Source organism: Podarcis vaucheri (genome assembly GCF_965113315.1).
Source record: "Podarcis vaucheri genome assembly, chromosome: 3".
Lineage (NCBI taxonomy): Eukaryota > Metazoa > Chordata > Lepidosauria > Squamata > Lacertidae > Podarcis > Podarcis vaucheri.
This window is the reverse complement of record NC_138761.1, coordinates 91733567-91758319: the sequence shown is the minus strand read 5'-3', so window position 1 is coordinate 91758319 and position 24753 is coordinate 91733567. Positions and strand designations below refer to the sequence as shown.

The following is a 24753-nucleotide window of genomic DNA, read 5'->3' as shown; positions in this document are numbered from 1 at the left end:
TCACATGAGCTTTCAACTCTTATTTTCTGGAAAGAAAATAAAATAGTTAAAAACTGCTATGTGGTTTTTTCCAACTTCATCGCAATTAATTTGAACTCTTAGCTGAATCTTACTCATCCAAATCCAGGTTCCAAGTTCTATTTTTCATGCTGGCAGTATAGCAGTAGTTGTGGTTTGCAATTTTTGTTATTGTTGTTGTTCTTCAGTGATACAGTTCTTTGAATCTTAATGTGCTTTTTTATAACAAGGAGCCAGGCATGTTTGTTGTCAATAGCTATTTTTTGACAGGAGCTGCTGCTAAAGAACTAGCTTTTAGACATACAGACTTAAACAAGCCATAGGTATTCAGTCATTCATCATCATCATCATTTATTGAATTTATATACCGCCCTATAACTGGAGGTCTCAGATTGTAACTAATCTGGTATGATCTGCTGACTTACTGAAATAAGTGCTACCTGCATTGCCTTTAAATTGAACCAGTAATGAGTCATCATGTAGAAGTGCCAATTGTATCTATTTAACTCCAAGTGTGATTTATAAATCAATAGTTGAACATCCTTTGTAGTTGGTACAATAGATTGTTTCTGTTATTTTTACATCTTTTCAGTAGGGTTGGCTCTACCATTTGGCAGAGCAAGGTGGCTGCTTCAGGTAGCAGATCTTTGGTGTCATGGACTAGATAGCACATTCTTTGTTATTTATTATTATATTGTATTTTTACTGCCAGATGGGACGCGGGTGGCGCTGTGGGTTAAACCACAGAGCCTAGGACTTGCCAATCAGAAGGTTGGCAGTTCGAATCCCCACGATGGGGTGAGCTCGCATTGCTCGGTCCCTGCTCCTGCCAACCTAGCTGTTCGAAAGCACGTCAAAGTGCAATTAGATAAATAGGTACCACTCTGGTGGGAAGGTAAACGGCATTTCTGTGTGCTGCTCTGGTTTGCCAGAAGCGGCTTAGTCATGCTGGCCACATGACCCGGGAGCTGTACGCCGGCTCCCTCAGCCAATAAAGCGAGATGAGCGCCGCGACCCCAGAGTCGGTCACGACTGGACCTAATAATCAGGGGTCCTTTACCTTATTTTTACTGCCAGAGAGGGGGGAAAGTGCTTTTGTCACCAAAGAACATTCCTGATCTTGGATCCTATGTATCATGACTGCTAGGAAAGCACCAACTGGGGGATGCTGTTGTATTTCTGCTGTTATATGTGATGCAGCAAAATATAGTGGGCCAGCTCTACTTCTCTGGGTGTCTGTAAACCTTCTTAAATAATAGGAGGTGCAGGGTAGAAATGTTTGAAATAACAAAAAAACAAACAAACCCCAAAACCCTATATTTACAAGGAGAAAATTGCATGCAGTGATTACTCCCTCTCTTTAAAAAAATCACGCAAACCTGTCTATTTCACATTTACCTTGAGCAATTCCATTCTTAGAGCAATTGGTCCTTCTTCCCATCCTCCCTAGGTTTACCCTAGCTTGTAACCATGCTGCATTTTTATTGCCAGCAGTGAATTTTTTTTTGTTTTGCTGTTAATAATTGTAACTTGAATTCAATTAAGTTTGATAAAACACACTTGTCACCTTCCTGTCCAGAAGAGTGATTTCTTTCATTCTTCCAGGATAGGGCTACAGTTTGTGCCACATATTATTTTTGTTGCTGTTACTAATGTTATCAAAATGTATACTCCCAGTCATATTTGGTGAGGGCTTCCAAAGAATTACAGCCCAATTGTAAACTGATGGGCTTGATAAATCAACTTGTCCCAAAGACTTGTCACAGAAAAACAGCCTCTCCTGGAGTATACCATTTTCAGTGCAAAGACATGAGGCAAACCTAGATTTTCACCTTTTGTGGTATTTTCCCCCAAGTCCGCTTCCTTTTGACGGTTAGGCGGCATTGTAGCCTGGCCACGACCTTGTCTGCCATCCGGGAATGTCAACTGGTGGGGATTGCAGCCTGCCTGCGGATTGACCAATTGTAGGCAGAATCAGGCACAGGATGTCCTCAGGAGGTGGGCTAAATTGCCCAATAGCCATTGCTTGGGTCCACTCCCGGGGGATAAATCGAGGCCTGTCCAGGCCCCTTTCCGAGTCTGTTGCCGGATCTCTTTGGATCAAGCTCCCCACCACCAGACCAAATCTGTAAATAAAACTGTAAGATGAGATTTCACAACACGTGCCAACATACGGTTTTTATGTTGTTATGAGGTGCATGATGAGCTTGAATTTTGCATTGAAGTGGTTATCTCTTTGATTCCAATTGTCAGTATCTTATTTTTGTTGCAAGAGCTATGCCCTAAAAGGTGACCTATAAATATTCAAATGAATAAATAAATAATAAGTTATGGGTGAGGGAGGGTCTAGCACCCCTCACCCACTCTCCCACTTTTCTCTTAAGGCGAAACCCTCCAATGCCACCAGTTTTTATGTGACTGGGGAAGTTCCTCATTTAAAAAGATGCACTTGCCACTATCTGAGTAAGCATATCCAAATAGCATCCAACAATTGCTTTTTCGTTCAGCTGCAACAACAACAAAAAAGGTGATGGCTTTTTATTTTGATATGTTTTTGGAGGTTAAAAGAATGAACTGGGGAGGATAACCTCACATATATTATTTTCATATTGATGTGTGGGAATCATTTGGCTTAAGCCTCAACAGAACACTGAAAGCCTACCCAACTACACTATGAAATTATAGTAGCTATTACTCATAAGCTACATTTATTGCATTTTGAATGGAGAATTAGCTGCATGGCTCCAATGGTGATTAATGATTTTTATGCAGCTAAACCCTATCCAATGTACTGAAAATGCTCTTTCTTAGGGAGTTTGGGGGTTATAAATGTGCACATGCTAATCAAATATTAAAGGTAGATTTGCTGACTATTGCCAAGTATTGTGAAGGTATGTTGAAACAGATTTTGTAGCCCAAATCATTGTATACAGTCTGCTAGTACAGTTTTGCTATATTACTGTATAAAAAAGAATTATTTGTTTAAAATTATGGTTCTGGTTTAATTAAGAAAAGGAAAAAAGACACCCACTAGGCTGTCACCATGAACATAACTTAGCATATCACATTAGATATAGTTCCAATCTATTTAGCGTATCTAAAATACTACTTGGAAGAAAAGTCAGGGCTATTTCTGATTATTTTAGAGGGACAAAGACAGCAATTATATTTTACAGAACTCTGAAAATGTCATGGTTGGTTCAATATCACACCAGGCTTTCTAGCTTGTAATATTAGCAATGGCTCATTTTCTGTAATGAGAGACTCTGTGATTAATGAAAGTGTAAAACCATATCTTAATAGATATTAGTTCCACTGCAAGATGTAATATTACTTTTCCTATAGAATTTAATGGGCTTGTGTCGAAGGTGGAGAATGATAGACGAAACATGGCCTGTTTTTCACATGAGCAGGAAACAGGGAACTGCTCTAATCCACAACAGAAAAAGAGGCAAATATCCAAAAGACGCCGTAGAATATTAGTTTTATTTTATGAAATAGTTCAATGCATTTCATGTTGTACAGTTACTTTTCAAGGGAACTTTTTGTCAGTTCTTTCAATAATTTGTAGGAATTTATTTTCACAAACTTTCTGATTTTCTAAGAATTGTGCATTAGAAGTACCGTGTGCATACAATGGCTGTGTGAAATGCCACTGTGGGTACTAAATATCAGGGCCTACCAAATCCCACAACTGAAGTTAGGCACATTCAGAGGACCCACCATGAACTCAGGACCAGGGACAAGACAGGGCACCTAAAAACAATTCCTTAAATCACATCCCAGGACAACAACACAACCTGAAGAACCAGATGACCTACAAGCACCATGGGATCATCATCGGGAATAGAGATGCAAGTGAGCACAAAGCAAAGTTTGGTCCTGAAAGCACTCACTTGGCAACATGAAGCAACTTGTGTTGGAGTCAGGATCAGAGCCGCACTAGTATTTCAGGGAGAGTGGGGCAGCCAGGCCAAGTTCTTAAACCCTCAGTTGCTGCTTAGAAGCTGCTGAAGCAAAAGCTTCTGCAGGCATCTCCCAGTTTAGTGCTGATTCTGCCCTGCAGCACACCACCTGACTGCTGGTGGTATTGGACGGCTTCTCTATCCAGCTCAAAAGGCTCACCCAGAGTAGCCCTGTTCAGGTCTTATGCCTGAACAGGAATGCAGACATGAGTAGGGAGCACGCGGATGTACATGGCACCCCCCAATCCCAACGTATCTAGCCCTACATATTCCACTTCTACCTCCCCATGTTGAACAGAAACGTCTGAACAGTGTGTTATTAGACATTTTGATTTTGAGCAAGCTTTTAATAAGCTTTTAACTGAACATGCTTAGAAGCCCACTCCCAACACAGGAAGGTTGGGAGTGTGCAGGGGATGTTGAGGGCAGGGCCAGCATATGTGGTGGCCCCCATACCACCTTTTCTAGAGGAGGGAAGGACCATAGCTCAGTGGTTCAGCATCTGCTCTGCATGGAGATGGTCTCAGGTTCAATCCTTGCCATCTCCTGGTAGGAACCCCGGTATGAAGTTCTAGAGAACCTCTGCAGGTCAGGCAATATTGAGCCAGATGGAACAATGGACTGAGTGTAAGGGAGCTTCCTATGTTGCTTTCAGGAATATCGCCTGAACGAAGTGGGGGGGCGGGGTCTTATGCAACTATGTATCTGAAGGTGGGGAGGGGGCATGGTGCGAAGTGTGTCTCAGGGAAAAACTGTTGGGTAAAACAGTCCAAGATGATGGGGGAAAGTTACTTGCTAGCTAAAATGAATCAATTTCCTCCAAGGAGGCAAGTACAAGATTTAATCTTCACACGAAGATCTGACCTACTGTTTTGGTAATACAGTAAAATAACGAGGAGGAATTAGGCTTGATTGAAATATGCTTCCTTGCATGCATTAAAGCGAGGTCTATTTTTTGTAATGTTAGGCATACTGTGGCATATAAAGAAAAATATGCTTAATGTTTTGACCTCCTGTAATCTTGGCTGAGGTTCTGTACTTCAGCTAATGCCAGGACAGATTAATCAGTGCTAATACAAATGTTCTTGGCTGCAGATGAGAAGTTGGGCTGATGAGTGATTACTTTAACCGCCTGCACTATAGAGATGGTGTGCAATTTATTTCTGTGGGAAACACTCATTCTGCGAAGCTCAAAGACATTAAAGCCGACATCAGAAAAAAAGAAAGGTTTTAACATTGATATTTGGAGAGCAATGATTGTTTAACCCCCAGAACTCTGTGCCCTTTTCATCATGGCACCTGTTTCAACATGATCTCATAATTCTGAATAGCTTGCATTTAAATATCAGGGTATCAAGAAGTAATTTTTAACCTTTGTATATCAGAGAAACTGGAGCAGGGTGGGTCATTGCGAAAAGGATAGGATGTCGTTTTGAGCATTTGCACAGTCAGCCCTGTTCTGCTTCTTCTCCTCCTTCCTCCTTTTCCCAACCTGGGGAATGCTTGAGATGCGCCAACTCATCACCGCTGGCAGGAGAGAGATGGCCCCTTTTATTGGGGTTTGAGGAGTCGAACTACATAGATCTCAGCTGAAGGCTTTGCTGGACTTATTTTCATTTACCTGTCTGCTTGAGAATGACGGCGACTTTATCTGTCATTGGTGGGAGAGACTCCCACAAGCCAGTATTGATTAATGGTCCTGTTGGGCTGCCACAGGACCCAGTTGAGGCTTGTTGAGGCTAATATTGCTAAGTTGTAACCTGGGGTTTTGTGTTTTTGGATTCTTGGGTGCAGATATGTGTCTGGGATGGGATCAGTTGGTGAGAACATTGTTGTCGTTTAGTTCGTGACCCCATGGACCAGAGCACGCCAGGCACTCCTGTCTTCCACTGCCTCCTGCAGTTTGGTCAAACTCATGCTGGTAGCTTTGCCAGCGTCATAATTTTTATATGCCTGTTGTCTTTGTCCATGGAGTTTTCTTGGCAGGGATACTGGAGTGGCTTGCCGGTTCCTGCTCCAGGTGGATCACGTTCGGTCAAAACTCTCTAGTATGACCTGTCCATCTTGGGTGGCCCTGCACGGCATAGCTCATAGCTTCTCTAAGTTATTCAAGCCCCTTCGCCACAGCAAGGCAGTGATCCATGAAGGGGGGTGAGAACATTATGGGTCCCTGTTGTAATGATCCTGGGCTCGGGGGGGGGGGTATGGTGTGAGAACAGGGGAAAACCACATAACACATGACACAGACAGTTGGTGGCAGTGCCACATGCCAGCTCCTCTAGCCAGATGTAGTGTGCATTTCAGACAATGACACTGTTTCATTTCTCATTTTGTTTCATAAAATTTGAATTAGTTAGGTTAGCCTTTAAGTGTAAGGGGAATTTAATATCCCACACTCTCTGCTCCTTTGATTGAACAATTGCAGATTTTAGTCTTTGTCATAGGGCTGTTTTTCACATTATGATTCATATATCTATATGGCAGTGTAGAGAAGCTGTTAAAATACATGCAGCTAGATGCACACTCTGCATCCCAGCTGAACATCAGACAAGTGGCATCCCCCCCCCAAAAAAAATGGCAAGTAGCCCAACATGGTGTGGTTTGTTATCTATTTTTTGAGTCATTCAGCATGATGCAGCAGTTTCACCCTCAAGCCTTAGTGATAAAGTAGACTCCTTGCACAAGATTTGAAGATGAGTCTTTACTTGTCAGGATGGCCAACAATTTAACAAGCTGTATTATTTATATTTATCAAATTCAATAGAATTTGTTTATCTCCCTTGTGCCCAAGAGAGGGTTTGGTCTTCTTGCTCCAAAACACACACATAAATGCATAAATAATGCATAAATAAAAAAGTTAGTCCACAGCTTGCCTGTCTTCATAAACTCTTCCAGACAGAGCCTCCTTGAAGTCTTTACACTCCCATGTTCTCAGTCAACAAAGCAATGGCAAGACAACCAGCCAACCCCCAACTCCCACACTCTGTTCTAAGACGCACACACACACACACACACACACTGGCAGTGAACATGGCAATCATCCAGCATTTCTGTGACCTTGATTGGAGTTATTGCAGCTGTTACATTACATATGTTTTCTTTTCCCCAGTGCAACTGTAAAATGCATTTTCTAACGAACACAGTACAAATACTAACATGGTTTTCATAAGTAACAGGGGATGTGTTTATTTATTTTGGTGGTGGTGGGAATACTAACAAACACAGCCCTGAAGTTACAGTGCGAAAAGTAGGGGTAACTTAAGGATTGAGGGACAAGGGGCAGAAAAGGACGGAGGGGAGGAAAATGTGTCTACATTAGTGATGGGGAATCTTTTTACTGTTAAGGGCAGCATACCCTTCACAGGTAATCTAGAGGGCTGCATGCTGGCGCTGAAGGGGACCAGAGGCAAATTTGGTCAGGGCCCCCCTCTTTCTCTAGTCTAGTTTAGTTAAGAGAAAAGCAAAAACAAAACTTTGAAGGTTTGTTATCCCAGCTTTTTAGGATCAAACCGCTCATTATTTTAAATGCCTCATCACCATTAACACTGCATATTAGAAAAACCAGTTGGGAGGGGGAATCCGAATTGCGATTGGGTGCATGGAAGAGGTGCTCTATGTGATGCTGCCTTTGATGTTGTTCTGGAAGCTGCAGCTAGCTAACACCTGGACAGCAGACTGAGCAGGTACTCAGGCAACCCAAACCCAGTCTCCCCCACCATGAGCAAACTTTTTTCTATTAAAATTATAGTATAGTAATTTATATGCAGGTAACCTGGAGATCCCAACAATAGCTCAATTCCTCCAGGATGATGTTAGCCACATTTAGTCTATTCTTAATCATAGTGAGCCTCCTTAAATTAAGAAATAACCATTTAGACATGAAGAATCTGTGCCCCAAAGGCTTGATTGTTAAGGAAATAGCTGATGATTTGCTTTTAACTTTTGTTCTTATCAGTATTGAACTAATTTAAAAGACTCTGTAACAAGCTGAATTAGAGCTAAGCCAAGGGTCTTTTAACAGAGCCGAATTGCTGCTAGTGTGGCAGGAGAAAATTGCAACACTCAAGAATGGTAAAAATATGCACTGTTGTGTTTTGTTTGACTGCAGCTGACCTTTCATTAATAATATGAATAAATGGATCTCAAATACAACTTTGCAGAGCAGTGGAGTTTTCTCTTTCTTTCTGTGTTGGCATAGCAGTGTGTGTACTTGCAGCATTGCTGAAGTTTTAAAACTGATTATTTTAAAAGTTTGGAAGGAAAGACTGTGGCATAGGCCAGTATTGGATAAAAGACCACATTTTATGTTTTATTCAGTTAATTAGAGGTAGTTCACACTGGATGTATTTCACTTCATTCCTCTTTTCACAGTCATGTTGGCATGGGTCCTTAAACTAGGTAAAAAGTCTAATTTTCTTTTTTTATAAAAACAACTGTACAGCATATTTGTAAGTTAGAGAAATTTTAAACACCTTTCTCCAATGCCTTTTGAAATCCCATTGGAAACTTTTTTGAGAGAGATTACTCATAAAACCACCATAAGAAAATAGATGGTCAATCCCCACCCCTGCTCCATAATCTGAGTTTGCTACCCCGAGTTGCAAACATTATTTACCCAAGACCTCTAAATAACAAACTAGGGTATCATAGGACATCAGCAGCAGCTGTAAATTATAGAATTATAGAGTTGGAAGGGACCCTGAGTCCAACCCCTGCAATGCAGGTATATCAACTAAAGCATCCAATCTTTGGGTTCATAGAATAATAGAACTGTAGAGTTGGAAGGGACCCTTTGGATCATCAAGGCCAACCCTCTGCAATTCAGGAATATACAGCTGTTCCATACAGGGATTGAACATGCAACTTTGGTGTTATCGGCACCACACTCTAACCAACTGGAGGTATCCAGTCATTCTGTTACTGCAAGGACTTCTGCCTGTGGATCAAGACTTCCTCTCCTCTCCTCTGTGCATCCCCACACTCCTCCAAATCTTTGGTAGAAGGCTGCAGGAACCTTAAAAACATGTTTTTCGGGGGGAAGCAAGGGGTGTAAGTTGCTCAATAGAAACAATCTAGACTAGCAAGAGAAACAATCTAGACTAAAATGTGACTAGATGAAGCAAATACGAAAATGCAATGGCTTCATAACCTAGTATTTCCGAAAACTCGCAGATCTCACAAGTATATATACTTTTGGGTATAAGGTATGATGGTGTGCTTATGTCCTACTTTTCGGCTTCCTATGGGCACCTGGATTGCTATTGTAAGAACAGAATGCTGGAGTAGATGAATCTTTGACTTGATCCAGCAGGGCTCTTATTACATTCTTATGGACAGGTAAAACAACTTGTTGATTGGCTGAAGCTGGATAATCATCCTGTTGACATTTCCATTCCACCTTAAGGAACAGGCATGTGGAATTGTTGTGTGTCACATGTCTGTTTACATTCTAGCACAGTATGCTGGGAACTTCCGTTTGTGTATAGCTTTTGCTTTTGCTGTTCTCTCTGAGATGACATGAGAGAGAGACAACATGTTTCTTCTGATTTATGATTAATAAATCTGTAGCTATAGCATGACTTCACAAGCCTCATGCCTATTCTGTGTGCTCGGTACACTCTGCTAATAGCGTGCCCTGGCTTCTCAAGTCCAGGTCTCTGATTTACGTCGGAGCACGGGCCAATGGAAGGAGACGTCCGAGCTGGGGCTTGCCAGCTGGCCTCCCAGCCCTCCGCATGTCAACACATCCTGGGCTCTGCTGCTAAAGCCATTCCATGCTGCAACTCATTGGGTGATCTATTGAATTTTCTGATGGCACCTTTGATCTAGACAGCTTTTTTTCTGAATTGAGGGGCAGAGAGATGGGGGAATGGTCAAAGTGATGTGGAAGGATGGGTTTGGACATTATTATTAATGACATGATGGCCAGTTCTAGAAGGGTGGTTGCAAGTGGAAGTAGCAGCAATGAGGGAGGTCACAATGCAGTTAGGGAGCTGAGAAATGATGGTGTGTCTCATTCAGGGCCGAGAGAGAGAAGGAAGCCCTGAGCTAGTCCTCATCCATGGTGCCCTACTGTGTAGGAATAGGCCTTTAGTTATGGTCAGTAAGGGTGTGTGGAGAAGCATTTTTTCAATAAATGTGGGATGTGGTTTTGGTGTGTGATCATACACAGAAATTCATGCAGTAAATGTTTGTGCTGACTTCTTTATTCCAATACTTTGGTATCCTGGACATGCTTTTATCTTTCTTGCTGTTTCCATAGCTATATGATTTATTTATGTCTCTGCTGTGGGCATTCTACTGTTTTGAGTGTATTTCCTGTTCCTTGCAAAATCTTGATATACTTATCATCATGTCTAGCATTTGATTCAGCAGCTGATGGTAGTGAAATGAGTAAACAAGCAAGGCGTATAATGAGATGAGTAAACCAGAGTCTGTAGGAGTCGGAGTTTGGAAGCTATATGAGAGCTAGTTGGCAAAGTCTTGTTAGCTCACTGTGGAATGCAACCAAATGAATTTCCTTGATTAGGATAACTATCATTAGGAGCTGCAGTCCATAATTTTAAGAGTTTAATTAAATCTGAGGTTGCTACTCACTGCTCATTTAGCAGCCATGGCTGAAAAAGCCATTTTCTCTCCATCTGAGCTTGGCAAGTATTCCAGCATATTAAATGAGTGTCTGAGATTGAGACATAGCATTAGTATTCTTTTGCAAGACCTAACTAACTACCGGTTAGGGTGGTAGATACCTTTTTGAGGATTAATATGTTATTGTGTGACAGACACCCTGAAGCTAATAATACTGGGGAAGAATGTATTTCGTATTCAGTCTCAATAATTGTATGCTTTCCTTTATCCAAGTGGCTGATTAAGAGTACTGTATTTCTTTTAAAATCAGTTTGAACAGTTCTGCAATTATTAAAATACAAAGTAAGCTTAAATCTTCCCACCATCAACACATGGTGGCCCATCAAGAGCTTGAGAAACCTTTTAATTCCTTAGACTACAAGAACAGGGAGGAATACAGGATTTTCCAGGGTTCTCAGTCTCTCCTGGAACTTCCATGGATAGACAAGGATCCTCACTTCAGAAGTGCAGCTTTTTGAGGTGCCTCTAGAATTCACGTGATCTTGTAAGTGGGGATGAAGATGTTGCCTCTTAGGACAGGATGTGTGCTCACCTGACTGCTTAGATATTCAAGACTAGCATTTTCGCAAGTGCCACACCATGTCCATGCCATACTTGCAAGAAATGTATCCCTTAGTGTGGGAGCACCTGATATTTGGAACTGTGGCCAAAACTTCCCCATTTCAGGCTTGTGTTCACCAGTCAGCTGATAGGTACTAAACATTTGGTGAATAGTGCTAGAGGCAATCAGCAGTCTACTGAGTTAGCTAATACTTGATAAATGCTGAGCTATCCCAGAGCTTCCATGTTCTTCTTGTGCTCTTGTGGATAACACCTTTAGACTTTCACAAAACTATCCTATATATGTTTTATTGAATTCAGTAGAACATTCCCAAATATGTTTTAACAGGACCACAACCCAAGTAGTTTTCTAAGCTGAAAACTAATTTACCATGTACCAGCAGTAAATGTACCTGTTTGTGGAAGGAAAAAAACAACAACAAAACAAACCAGCAGGCTGGCACTGCTGAGTTAAAGTATCCACAAAGCACAAGCTGGATATTGACAAGCTGGGATGTGTGCAGAGGAGGGCATCCAACATGACCAAGGGTCTGGAAACCAACTCTTATGAGGGATTTGTGTATGTTTAGCCCAGAAAAGAGGAACCGAGAAGAGATATCATAGCCATCTTCCAATATCTAAAGGGCTGTCACATGGGAGATGTTGCAAGCTTGTTTTCTCCTGCTCCGAAGGATAGCACCCAAACCATTCAAGTTAAAAGAAAGGAGATACCAGCTAGACACCAGGAAGAACTTTCTGACAGTCAGAGCTATTCAGCATTGAAGCAGACTCCCATGAAAAGTGGTGAAGTCTTTCCTTCCTTTGAGGTTTTTAAGCAGAGGTTGGATGGCCATCTGTCATGGATGCTTTAGTTGAGATTCCTACATTGCAAAGGGTTGGACTAAATGTCCCTCAGGATCCCTTCCAATTCTACAATTCTATGATTCTAAGTAACACAATCCATTAGAACGGTAAAATCTGCCTTTAGGTTAAGAGAAACTGACATGGTTCCTTCTCAGGAGGACAGAAGAAAGACAGAAGCACAGTTGCTTAGCACTTCCAGCTGAGCCATGAAGCCTGACTAACTCTGGGTATTCCGTAGACCTACTCATGCCTGGTATTTTTTTTCATATAAAAAATACTGCATCCTCACAAGTCAGGGTATTTATCCTTCACATTTTACGGCTCTGGGTGCCTCCTGCCCTGTTACACAATTCTTTTTATGAGTCACTGTACCTAGCTGCCTCTGAGAAGGCAGTGGGAGAAATTACGTTGTTTCCTCTATCTATATACTATCATCAATATAAGCTGTGCTGTGTGGGCAGTTTCAGGAATAGTTGTCTTGGATGGAGACTTTGGAAATGTTTGTCAATTCTCTGTGTGCTTGTGGATTTCATTAAAAGTCAAAATTGACCTATGCTAGATAAATCGATTTTGATTTTAGTGGAATAGAGTTCCCTGTAGTAAGTAATATAGTTAAAAGATGGATTTTCTCCCCCACTTAAAAGCCTGGTAAATAGAATTCTTAAAGTTCTTAGAGGGAAAGTGCTTAGAGGAAAAGGGAGCAAACTGTAAACATTAAAAAAAACACTTCCACCAATAAACAACTTGTTGATTGCAATTTGATAAAAAGGAGCTCGGGTTCAGTGAAGTGTCCAGGCAATGGAATCTGAAAAATAGCTCCATTAGTATAGATTTGATTTTAAAAGATGGCATTGGCCAACAGATGCAGGATACTGCTGCGTATTGGCAAGGTGCATTAAGCACTCTGTTTACCCAACACATACATAAAGAAGCTGATTATATCAGCAATGGCATTACACAAGGTGCAGATTAAATGGGGACAGGGACTTGGTCTGCTTATCTCAGTTCTCCCTAAACAAAGAGGGTCACCTTTCTACAAAAAGCAAACCAAAAAGGACTAAACATTCCTTATTATTGTCATTCATTATCTCTTCCTTTTTGGCCTATTATTAAGCAACATGGGTGTGATTTTCTAATCTGTTTTAAAGAGGGTTTTATTTTTACATTATCATGCTTAATATTTCTTTACTGTGCTAAAAATGTCAGTGGTCTGTATACTGTTTCTATCTACGCAGCTACCGAGCTAGAACTCTCTATACAGTGGTACCTCAGTGGTACTTAATTCGTTCTGGAGGTCCGTACTTAACCTGAAACTGTTCTTAACCTGAAGCACCACTTTAGCTAATGGGACCTCCCACTGCCGCTGCGCTGCCGGAGCACGGTTTCTGTTCTCATCCTGAAGCAAAGTTCTTTACCTGAAGCACTATTTCTGGGTTAGCGGAGTCTGTAACCTGAAGCGTATGTAGCCTGAATCATATGTAACCCGAGGTACCACTGTATCTCTATCTCCGTATCTATAGATATTATAATAGAAGCTTGGCTGCTCCTGTTAACATGTTTCTCCCTCCAAGGGAGGGAGCATGTAAGGTTCTCCTGCTTGCTCTTCATTTCCTCTTCAAAGCACCCTTCAAAGTATATTCATGCCTTATGCAGCACAATCTACTCTCCCTCCCTGCAAAGTCAAATGCATAGTACCTGGGGTAGAGAATCCCACAAGTGTCTTTTGCTCTCCCTGATGTAAAAAAATATGAAGAATAAATAACAATTTGTTGCCCAAAATCAGTTGCCTGAAGTAGTCACCTCATCACCTCACTGTGCCAAATGGTAGAGGCCACCACGCATCAACCATGCAGGAGCTTGAGCAGGAGAGTACGGTCTTGTTGCCTAGAAAAAAGCACTGCATTCACAGGTTGGAGCAAACCCACCCACCCCAAAGGACCGTGTCAAAATCCTCCTCCCCATAAAAGCTCAACAACTTTGATCAATCCAATGGGTAGATCACTGCCAGCTCTTTTTAATAGTGGGAATAGATCACAGTCTCTTGGGAGTTGTACACGCCTGCTGCAAAGCAAGAGAGAGTGCTACACCTTGTCTTTAAAAGCTGGGTGGGTGGGGTACAGAAACTTGTCTCCTTGTTGCTTCTGTCCAGTTCTTAACTTCTTTCCCTGTGCTTGAACTCCTGAACCATGACTCCAGAGCTGCTGACTCTTACTGTTACTTGCCTGACTAAAGATCTATTTTATTTTATTTTTACTTGCAAGTAAGAGCCTCTGCTTGTGTGTTTTGGGATGCAAGCCAGGACAATTGCTTTGTAATTTGCAAATGATCATCGGCTGTCCTATGGTTACCTCTGCGTGGGTAAGCCTTGGGAAGATATTGTGCAGTTGGTTTGTTTGGACTCTAACTTCCCATTAAAAAAAGAAAAGTCAGTAAAACTTTGATTGTCCCCCCTCCCCATCCTACAGGAGGTGGTGGGAAGGATGTGTCTGTATAGACGAATTAGAAATTGTATTTATGTGTGTTTGAGTTTGAGTTTGACCAAATTGCAGGAGGCAGTGGAAGACAGGAGTGCCTGGCGTGCTCTGGTCCACGGGGTCACGAAGAGTCGGACACGACTAAACGACTAAACGACTAAACAACAACAACAACAAATTTATGTGTGTGAGAGATCTACATAATCCTCACATTGTTAAGTGACTAAACAAAATCACATGACCAGACCAAGTATATCCAAAGGAGACACTTTCTGGTGTTAGGTATGCAGTGACTCAAAAAACTGCAATTTTGTGTTGTTAAAGACAAATGCTATAGCCAGTGGTATAAATAAATACTACACTTGCCTTCTCCATGGATGGACATGAGAGTTTTACCAGAGCTTGCATAGTTTGTCTTGCCTCCAAGCATTGTCCATGAGTTCTCTTTAAGAACACAGGTGTTCCTAACAGCTGTGTACAGAATACAAACAACTTTCTTTTTTTCAAGTAGAGCAATTATTAGAACATTGCCTCCCTTATTGCTTGCTCTACAGCACCAGCTCCAATTCTGTTTTGATAATAGTCAAGCTGTGTGGAAAGAGAGAGGAAGCTTTGCTTCAGGACGGATTGCCTTGCATTGGGGCAGGATCTCTACTGTATTTTAACTACCCAAACAAAAATAATTCCAGGAGATACTGCTGACCAAAGATAAAACAGATGTTAAGAAGCAAAAAGATACTATGGAAATGGCCAGGAATTGCTATGAGAGCCTCTGTATTTGTGCACTGTTTTAAAGTTGGGCTGAGTAACTTTTTTAAAAAGTTGAGGGCCATGTTTAATAATAATAATAATAATAATAATAATAATAATAATAATAATAATAAGGGGGAGAGCTAGAACAAGGAAGTGCATTCATAAGTGCGAGGCACTTGACCACAGAGGCTACTGCATCTTTCCAGGCCCCAAATAGAGCACCTCTGACCTTGGGCATCCATCTGTCTACAGTGATCTCTATTTCTCCATCTTGTTCTTCTGATGGGTGTATCTGAATTATAGAGAGCAGAGAGTCATACAGACTCCTAAATGCTGTGTACACTTTTCGTAATATAGGTCTAACAAAAGCAATCTCTGCCCCGATGGACTAAACTGGGGTCATTCTTGTAACTGTAGCTTTGGTTCTTGGAAGAATCAGATGAACGTATTCTCTAGCCAAACATGTCTTCCTCCGGTCTGAATCTCAGAATGTACATCAAGCTGTTGTATTGTTTCTGAATGGCAAGATGACCCATATACCTTTACAACACCTGTATTTTTTTAAAAAAACAACAACAACCCCAAAGGTTTCCAAAGAAGGAAAGAAATCTAGTAGAATGAACATTTTAGTGTTTTGGAAGATGCATATGTTTGACTTCAGTCATAAATGGAACATTGCTTTTTGTCACTGCCATGAATACACAGCTGGATTTTACACTGTGGAATTCTACCGGTATACTTTCTTTCCTTTCAACTGCTAATATATGGGAACACAGTGCAGGTGCATTTTGATTTATTTGGAAACAATCCCAGGGATTTCTGTTTGCTGTCTGTTTGGCAGCAACTACTTATAGCAAGGTCCAAATCCCTTCAGAAAGCCACCCAAGGAATAAAAAATGCTCCTAGAAACCTGTAAGAAAGGGGAGGGGAATAAACTATAATAACTATATTTATACAATTATAGACATTGATTAGATTTATACGCAAAAGTGAACTCAAACACTATAACTGAGCCTCAGACATAGTGTGAAGGAAATATGGTAAGGTGGAGAATGCTACTCAGCACATCTGTTGACATAAATGTATAACCAATAGTGATATTTTGTTCCGCCGATTCCCAGTAACCCAGGCAGCCAAACTCCAATTTAGTTATTTGTGCCTTATGTTTCCTAGTTATTCCAGCATTGGCTTTGCAAATGGGTTAGCCTACCCAGGTCCTGAATGCTGAAAAGATATAATCTGAAGCCTTTAAAGACACAACTGCTTGGCATACATTCATTAAATCAATTGTATTCTTCTGGTGTTGCATCTGAATATAATTTTCAAATGGTAGAAATCCTATTTATTGCAGTACACTTTGCCACTGCAGAACACTCAAAGGGAACAGAATGCAAAACAAAGGAGAGATTCTTTGGGTTCCATGTTGATGCGACATACTAAATCAAGGAATCGTGCTGTGTTATTTCAAACCTGGGGCAGTCTCCCATGGACTAGAGCTTTGAATGCTTTCTTATTATTATAAAATCTATGTTTATTGGATTGCAGCAACAAGCTTTGAATGCTTGAAGTATCGATCAGTTTTCATCTTGGCTTGAAGACATTATGTGAACCTTAGAGACTGAAGGAGAAAAGCAAGGTGACCACAAGCAGGGCAGATAAGATTAACTGCAGTATATTATCTCTGAACTAGAATCCATGGGCAACTGATAAGATTAGGTGGATGATGACTTGTTGAACACCAGGGCCATGTTGACTACTCATCATGCTCCTTCTTTGTGTTTTGAATGCTGGTCTAAATGCAGTAGGACTTTCCGTGCAGAATCATAAGTGGGGTGCCTCACATCCTCTTTCTCTCATTTGCCTTTTATAGTCATCCCTTTTTTTTAGTCTTATCTTACTACTGAAAGACTAAATATTCAATAATCCCACAAATACTGCAATGACTGGGATATAATTTAATTATTAGAAGCCTCGTTGGTTCCCAACAAGTTTCATTTTTACTGTATTTTATAGCCATCTCTAAAAATGTTTTAAAGTTTTTGTTCTGCTTTTTGTTACATCAGAAATGAAAGAGAAAGGTTGGGGCCCATTGCAGCCTTTGCATTCCATTTGCTTTGGACTACAACTCCCATCAGCCTCAGCCAGCATTACTGCAGTGTTTGTCAACATGGGGCCCCCCAGGTGTTGCTGGATTCCCAACACTTATCACCCCCAGTCATGCTGGTTGAGGCGGATGGGAATTGTCCAAAATATCTAGAGGGCACCAGGTTGCTGAAGTCTGGTCTGTTGTTCAAAAAGCCATAACATCCATTCATTCAGTGTAGTGGTGCCAAGCCTCTGGAACTCCCTCCCCAACCAAGATTAGCCAGGTACCCTCCTTGCTAAACTTCAGGTGCTTGGCTTTGTTCTAGCAGGCATTTTAAGCTAGTGTTTGTTGTCCCATTTTCTGTGTATTGGTTTGTTTTTTATGTAAGTGGTACATAAATGTCTTAAATAACTGATCTATAAATCTGACTCTCCACCAAATATATACAAATGGGGATTATGCATGTAGACACTTTTGCAATTTGGCAGTTCTATTCTTGACTAACACAGAGGGTGTCAGATCTATGTAAATATGAAGTGTAAAATGAGAAGTATCCCATTCAATTCAGCTCCCCTGTCGTTTCTGTGTTACATTCTTTTCAAGTTGGGACAGGGAGGTCTGAATCCAAGATGGAGTTAAGCATGCTCAAGCCCTTTGATTGCAATGGGTTTAAGCAAGCCTAACCCTCTGCTGGGTTTGGACCAGAATTTTTAATATGAAACTCTCAAATCCGTTAGTTTATTTAATATCTAGGTTAGATGCTGTTGAAATATCTCAAAACTGGAAATGAAATAGAACTTGCTTCCCCTTCCAATAAAAATTGGTATCATTTGTTGCAGAAAGGGGTGGGTGGTGTCAGAATTATTCTAGGTTACAATAAAGAATAAACCTTCACAAGTGATTTATTGGGAAATACCCATCCATTTTTGGGATTCTCATCTCCAAGCTAAAGCTCATCATTCCTAGAAAGCTGTGTAGTTCCCCCAGCCCCTCTTTCCAATTTGAACTTCAGTATCTGGCTCCCAAATATCAGGCACAGCAGATATTTTCAAAATAGCTTGAGACATTTGTGGCTTCAGCAGATTCAGTGTACTTTAAAAGCTGGCAGGTTTCTTTGTACTTCATGTTTCCTGGAGATAAAATTATCATGCCTCTATTCACTGGGATAAAGGCTCTCTCTACTGCTTTCATTTAAAGACATCTTCAGGTACAGAAATGTGCTTTTTAAACAACAACAACAACAACAATTCGACCACCAGTATTTTTAGATCAGCTTTAGCGGAGAACAGGACAGCAAAATGCAGTGCAAAACAAAGGGCTATTCACCCTTTTTCAGTTATCCTGGGCCACACATGGGGTCATTAGAAGACCCCTGCTGGATCACACCAATGGCAAGTATCCTCCTCCTAATCCAGCATCCTCTTTCCTACAGCAGCCAATCAGATGCCTCTGGAAAGCCCAGAAGCATGGCATGAGGGCAATAGCCCTCAGCCACAGTCATTCCTCATCAACTGGTATTATCTGATTCAGGCCTGCTGAATCTGGACCTGGAGGTAGCATATAGCCATCAGGACCAGCAGACATTAATAGTATTATCCTTTATGAATTTTTAATATTCACCCAGCTTGACCTGAAAATGCCCAATATTTTTAAAATATATTGCAGGGGTCCTGTTAGAGCAGAAAGGACATTCTCCCCCAATTTGTCTTCTGGAAAAGTTGATAGGGATTATTTTCTAAATATTCTGAAGGTTGGTTCCATGGGTGGCTATTAGAGGGAGCGTCTTCCCTGTGGTGAACCCAAGCTGTGGATAACTCCTCCCAAAGGATGGTTTTGGAAACCTGGTTGAAGTCCTTCTTCTCATGAGTTTTTATTAGTGTTTAGATGCTTCTATGCTTTTGGTTTGGAGAAAGCTTCAACTCCTGGGTCTGGTTGGTTTTGTTATGTGGCATGGGGAGGTTCCACCTTATCTTCTGTGGCAGCAAAACTTCTTGGACCAGCCCAGATGAGAGTAGAAGAAAAATGGGAAGCCTTTTGCCCATCAGTGCCTTAAGTTCTGGCTTCCTTTTTTTCACAGAACCATAGACAGCATTGGTAGGAGGAATTACTCAAGAGAACTTTTCTTTTCTCAATGGTTTCTGTCCCCCCCCCCAATGACGACAATGGTTTGTCTACCCTACACCAGAATTGGAAGGGTTTAGCCACAATTTTAAACTAATCTCAGTTTTAAAATCCCTTTGCATCCCCACTATTAATGGCTAATGCTCCATGATTTGTAAGGGGATTGCTTTTTAGAAATATATCAAAAACATCACTGTACATGTTCCAAGACTGATGACCCTTGTAGTAAGAGCCTTAATAGCCCTGCGATAATATAATGGGGCAGGATTAAAGATGAAATCTTGAGAAGAGAAACAAGATACATTTTTCGCCCCGAAAGATGTATGAGGGGGAAAATATAGAACTGTTTTAACGTACTGCCATTTCTGTACAACTCACTGTAGCAGTGCCAGTGACACATTATTATAGCTTTTGTACATGCCTCTGGAAGGAAGACAAGAGATGCTGGTGGGATTAAGGCCATTGCTTTAACAGTCTTACATGTCTGCATTGGGCCAGGACAGACACAGTAAGCTCAAGCAGAAAGAAATATAAGGAAACTTAGCCAGAATCTTTTCCTAGCCAACATTCCTCTTGGGTGGGTTGGCTGTTTATGACTTGTATTACAAAAATGCATGTCGTTCCTGTCTTCCATCAGTGCAATGTACAGTTCCTATTTCAAAAGAAAAGAAAAGAAAAGAAAAGAAAAAATTGGGTTCAGTTATCCACAAAGGACATAATCTGATAAAGCCTCTCCTCTTCCAAAGAGGGGAGGTGTTGTGGGCGGGATGTGATTCCTGCGTCATGCAGGGGCCGTTATGGCCCCTGCCCACTCACCTGGCTGGTGCACCACGCCCACAGGTAAGCGCCCAACCGGGCGGCTTGGAGGGGGCATGGTTTGCAGTTTAACTTACTGCTGCGCCAGCCATTCTGCCTCATTTTCCGCCTTCCCAGGCAGGGAACTCATCTCTCTCTCTCTCTCTCTCTCTCTCTCACTCACACACACACACACACACACCACACTTTATAGTGAGGTCATATGATTCCATGCAGGGTACTGGATAATGGGCTGCAGTTGGATGTGGGAAACCTGAGTTTAAACTCCTGGTTTGACCTTGGATTTGTTAGGTGCTCTTAGGCAATTCCCTGTATCTCAACTATCACTTTATAAACTGCAGATAAGAGCCACCTTTCTCATAGCATTGTTGAGTTTGGCATATCCTAAGGGTTGCTTGTCCAACACAAAGCCTGGTACAGATGTCTGCACTGTGAATTAAAAATCAAAGGACACAAGAAGAGCCCATTTGGATCAGGCCAAGCACCCATCTAGTCCTGCACTCTGTTCTCTCAGTGGCCAACCAGATGCCCACAACAAGCAGGACAAGGGCCCAATAGCATTCTCCCTTTACGGCAGGTGTGGAGAACCTTTGTCCTTCCAGATGTTCCTGAACTGCAGCTTCCACCGTCCGTGGCCATTGGCTGGGGCTGATGAGAGCTGTAATTTTGCAACGTCTGGAGAACAACAGTTCCCCATGCCTGCTTTAGGCCTTCTGCTTGTGGAGAAAATTATGGGACTGTCTTTCCATATCCCTCTTTCCTCTTCTCCCTAGCAAAATGATGTATTTGAAAAAAATGAATATAAATTTTCAGATGCACCAAAGTGTGCACCTTTATATAAAGAGCCAGAACTGTGTATCTTTTAAAATGCCTGCCATTTTTCATTAAGGTCTCATATGTTATATAAAATTGCTTCTGGATTACATTTCCACTGTCGGAGGTGGTATTTCTCTGAATACCAGTTGCTGGGAGATGGCAGGTGGGGAAAGTGCTGGTGTGCTCTGGTTCTGCTTTGTGGGCTTCCCACTGGTATCTGCTTCGCAACTGTGAGAACAGAGTCCTCCTGTCCCCTCACCCCATCCTTGGAATGGGCTGGGGAACTAAACAAGCCTGGAGCTTCCATTGGTCCCAATGGGAGGAGAAAGCCTTATTTGAATAAAAGCCTCTGAAAGGGGGAGAAGCAAAACAGGAAATGGCACTCCCTTCCAAACTCTTGCCCGGCGAATGCAAGCCTAGGAGCACTGGTGGACAAAGGTGGGAGCGGGGGGGGGGGCAGTTCACCCTGGGTGACATCCTGGGGGGTGACATTGCTGCTGCCCCCACCCTGGAACATGTGCCACGTCACCTGGGACATGTGCCATGCCCCCCTGGGTGTACGCCACTCCCAGTGCTGGAGCAAGTAGCCCCGCCGCTGCCTAAGACAACTTTGGATTTGATTCTCCCTCCCCTCACTGAGTAGAATTGTTCTGCCTGGCACAGAAGTGAGTTTGGGGTACAACACTCCCCCGTTTCTTAAACGTGTATGTGAGAAACAACAGCTCTTTGATTCCCAAGCACCTGTCTACTTTCCTTCTGCAAGTAGACTGGGTACGTTGAAAAACCCCCAGAGCAGTTTTACCAGTATTCCTGACAGATTTCTTTTTATTAGGCTTCCTCAGCTAGTTTCCCCCACACTGCATCTTAAACAACATCAACATGCACACACTCGGTTAGAGCATCTTTCCCCTCCTGCAGTTTATAAGCAGCATGGGTAGAAGACATACTTAAGCAGCACATGGGAGATAAAGGAACTGGATTCCCAAGCTTGCTTCTCTGTGGTGATTAGCTCTCATAAACACCAAGTCAGCCATCACATACAACTGTTACATTTTTCAGATGCCGAACCCTCCACCAAAGGTGGTACCTAATTATTATTATTTAATTAAAAACAAACCCAGCAGCCACATACAAAATATTATATTTAGGGTTTTTTTTACTATTTATTAAAATGTGTGCCCCACTTTTCAAAATAAGATAAGTGTGCTGGAACAGACCAGTCACCCATCTAGTACAGTATCCTGTTCTTGCAGTGGCCAGCCACATGCCCACGGGAATCCTGAAAGCAAGATCTGGTAGTAGCGGCACTCTATCCACTTGTGATCCCAAGTGACTGGCATTCAGTCAGAGGTGTGCTGTCTCCAGCAGTGGAAGGGGAACATGGCAATCTTCAAAGTGGTCCACAACACTTTTGAATTAATGTGTAAGGGGAATTCTAGTTCATCAGTACCACCCGGTCACCAAAAACCTGGAAGTAGATGTGTCTCTTTCAGGCCGTTATAAATGTTAGAAAGGTGTTCCCAACTATTAGAGAACATACTAAGAACAGTAGAATGTTGTTCCAAAGGTCAGGAGGTTGCAACCCTCAGGTACCTTCGCCCATGTTGTTATCCAGAGCCAGGGCTTTTTCCCCCAGCAGGAATTTGGGGGAACTCAGTTCCGGCACCTTTTGGGTGGGTGCCATTGCCATTCTATGAGAAGAAGGGAGGCGTTCATGGTGAGTTCCAGTACCTCTTTTTCTAGAAAAATAGCACTGTTCAGAATTTTTTTCCTGTGGAGCTAAAAGAAAGAAAATGTGGAAGTTCTGGCCCTGTGACTCCCTCTACAAGTTGTATGACTTGTATTATTCCTGAACAAGAAAATGCCAAATTATTTGCAAGGATGGCAATGTGTATTATGTTCTCAGGAGCACCCTGGAGGTGGAGCAAGCCATTGGTTCTGGGTATGCAGTCACATAGGGCCACTTGCAGATTGATAGAAGTCAAGTCCCTTCTCAAGGAAGAAGTAGCTTAGGGTGAAGGAGCCAGGCCAGAACTGGAGGCTTTGTAACAGGAATGCAGAACCTTTAGTCCTCCAGATGTTGCTGAACTACAACTCCCATCAGCCCCAGGAAGCACTTGTTAATTGAATTGTCATTCAGGAACATTGGTTGGCCAAAAGATTCCCACATATATTTTATAGGATGAGGTATAGGATGAGTACCGCCCTCTGGTCTGGTGGTACTGAAGCACCACAGAGAACAGACTGTCACCTCCCTCCTTTCACAATCATGGTGATGCAGAAAGTATAGCAACTACATGAGGTTGCCAGAATCACAGATCTCTGGTATTCAAAGGGATCCACTGTTTCCTTGAAAGCTTGCCTCATGTTGTCTTCTAGCTCCTTTTGTAAGTGGAAAACAACAACAACAACAACAACAACAACAACAACAACAACACCCCACATCCCACAAGGATTAGAGCCCTTGTATTCTCATGGGAGCTTGTATTTATCACTTTTGATGGACATCGCCGATCACTAGGCAGGTACACTTGCCACTGGCATGATAATGAGAGGCTTTTGTAGCCTAACAAAAGTCAGTACCTTTCAATTTACTCCAGTCGCGTACAGCTCATGGCTTTTGATGTCTGTAAGCCACAGTAGACCTGCCTTTAATCTCTACACATGTAGCTTTAGCAGCAGTTCTTAGGGGAACATAAATTGAAAGAGGAGGAATGCAACACAGAGGAGGGGGAAATATTCAGTTCGTGATTTACAGGGTCTCTGGAGCCCAAAAGCACTAAACAGGTTGTTTTACATGGAGAAACAGACCATGGAAGTGACTACCCCATTAAAGGGAGATTCAAGATAAGAATTACAACATGGGCAGAAACCTGGTTTCAGTGTAGTAAAATGATACCATCAGGATGTTACAGAATGAAAAGCAATCACTTTCAATTATTATTGCACATGTCAGCCCAGTAAACTAACTCAGCTGGTATTTTAAGTAGCAATTCACAAGCATCTGCAAGCTAAACTATTTTGCGCATGGACAGAAATTCAATGTGTATAGGCACCCTGAGAAAGGGGAATCTATTTGCGTTTCAGTAGTAAATAAATGTTGGGGGCTAAGTATATTCTCAATAGGAATGAACAAATTTGTCCATTTTGGTTTCCTTCAGTTTCTCTTCTTTTCCACCCTAATCTTAGGCTCATTCCCCCCCCTTCAAATAAAGCAAGAAACTTGTCAGCACTTTAGTGTGCATTCCTCCTCCTAATACAACACAAATATATTGCATTTGTGTGTGTTATTTTCAATTACATAGTCATTTTTATGCATGCTTTCCTTCCATATGCCATTTTTTTTGTACACATTTTGGGTGGGGTGCAAAATTTGGAGAAGTGTGAATTTTGAATGATAGCCAGTCTCAGTGCATGTGTTGTTTTTAGGAAATGCAAATTAGGTACATTCACATTAAAATGAGAACTGAACTGAATTTCTTCCCCATGCATGTCTGTATGTGAACACCTTCCCCTTCAACACATGTGGAGGAATTCCCTGAAACTAGACATAGGAATTTATTATAATTATATCTCAACCTTCCTCAGGAATTCTGGGTGGCATGGGCAATGTTATCCCAATGTTATCCCATTTTTCCTAATAACAACATTG

General features: G+C 41.8%; 1 long non-coding RNA gene across 2 annotated transcripts in view; it reads left to right on the top strand.

Moving 5' to 3' along the window:
• The window catches only part of LOC309529951, a 158206-nt gene that overhangs the window by 7668 nt on the left and 125785 nt on the right, over window positions 1-24753 (top strand). The window lies entirely within an intron of this gene.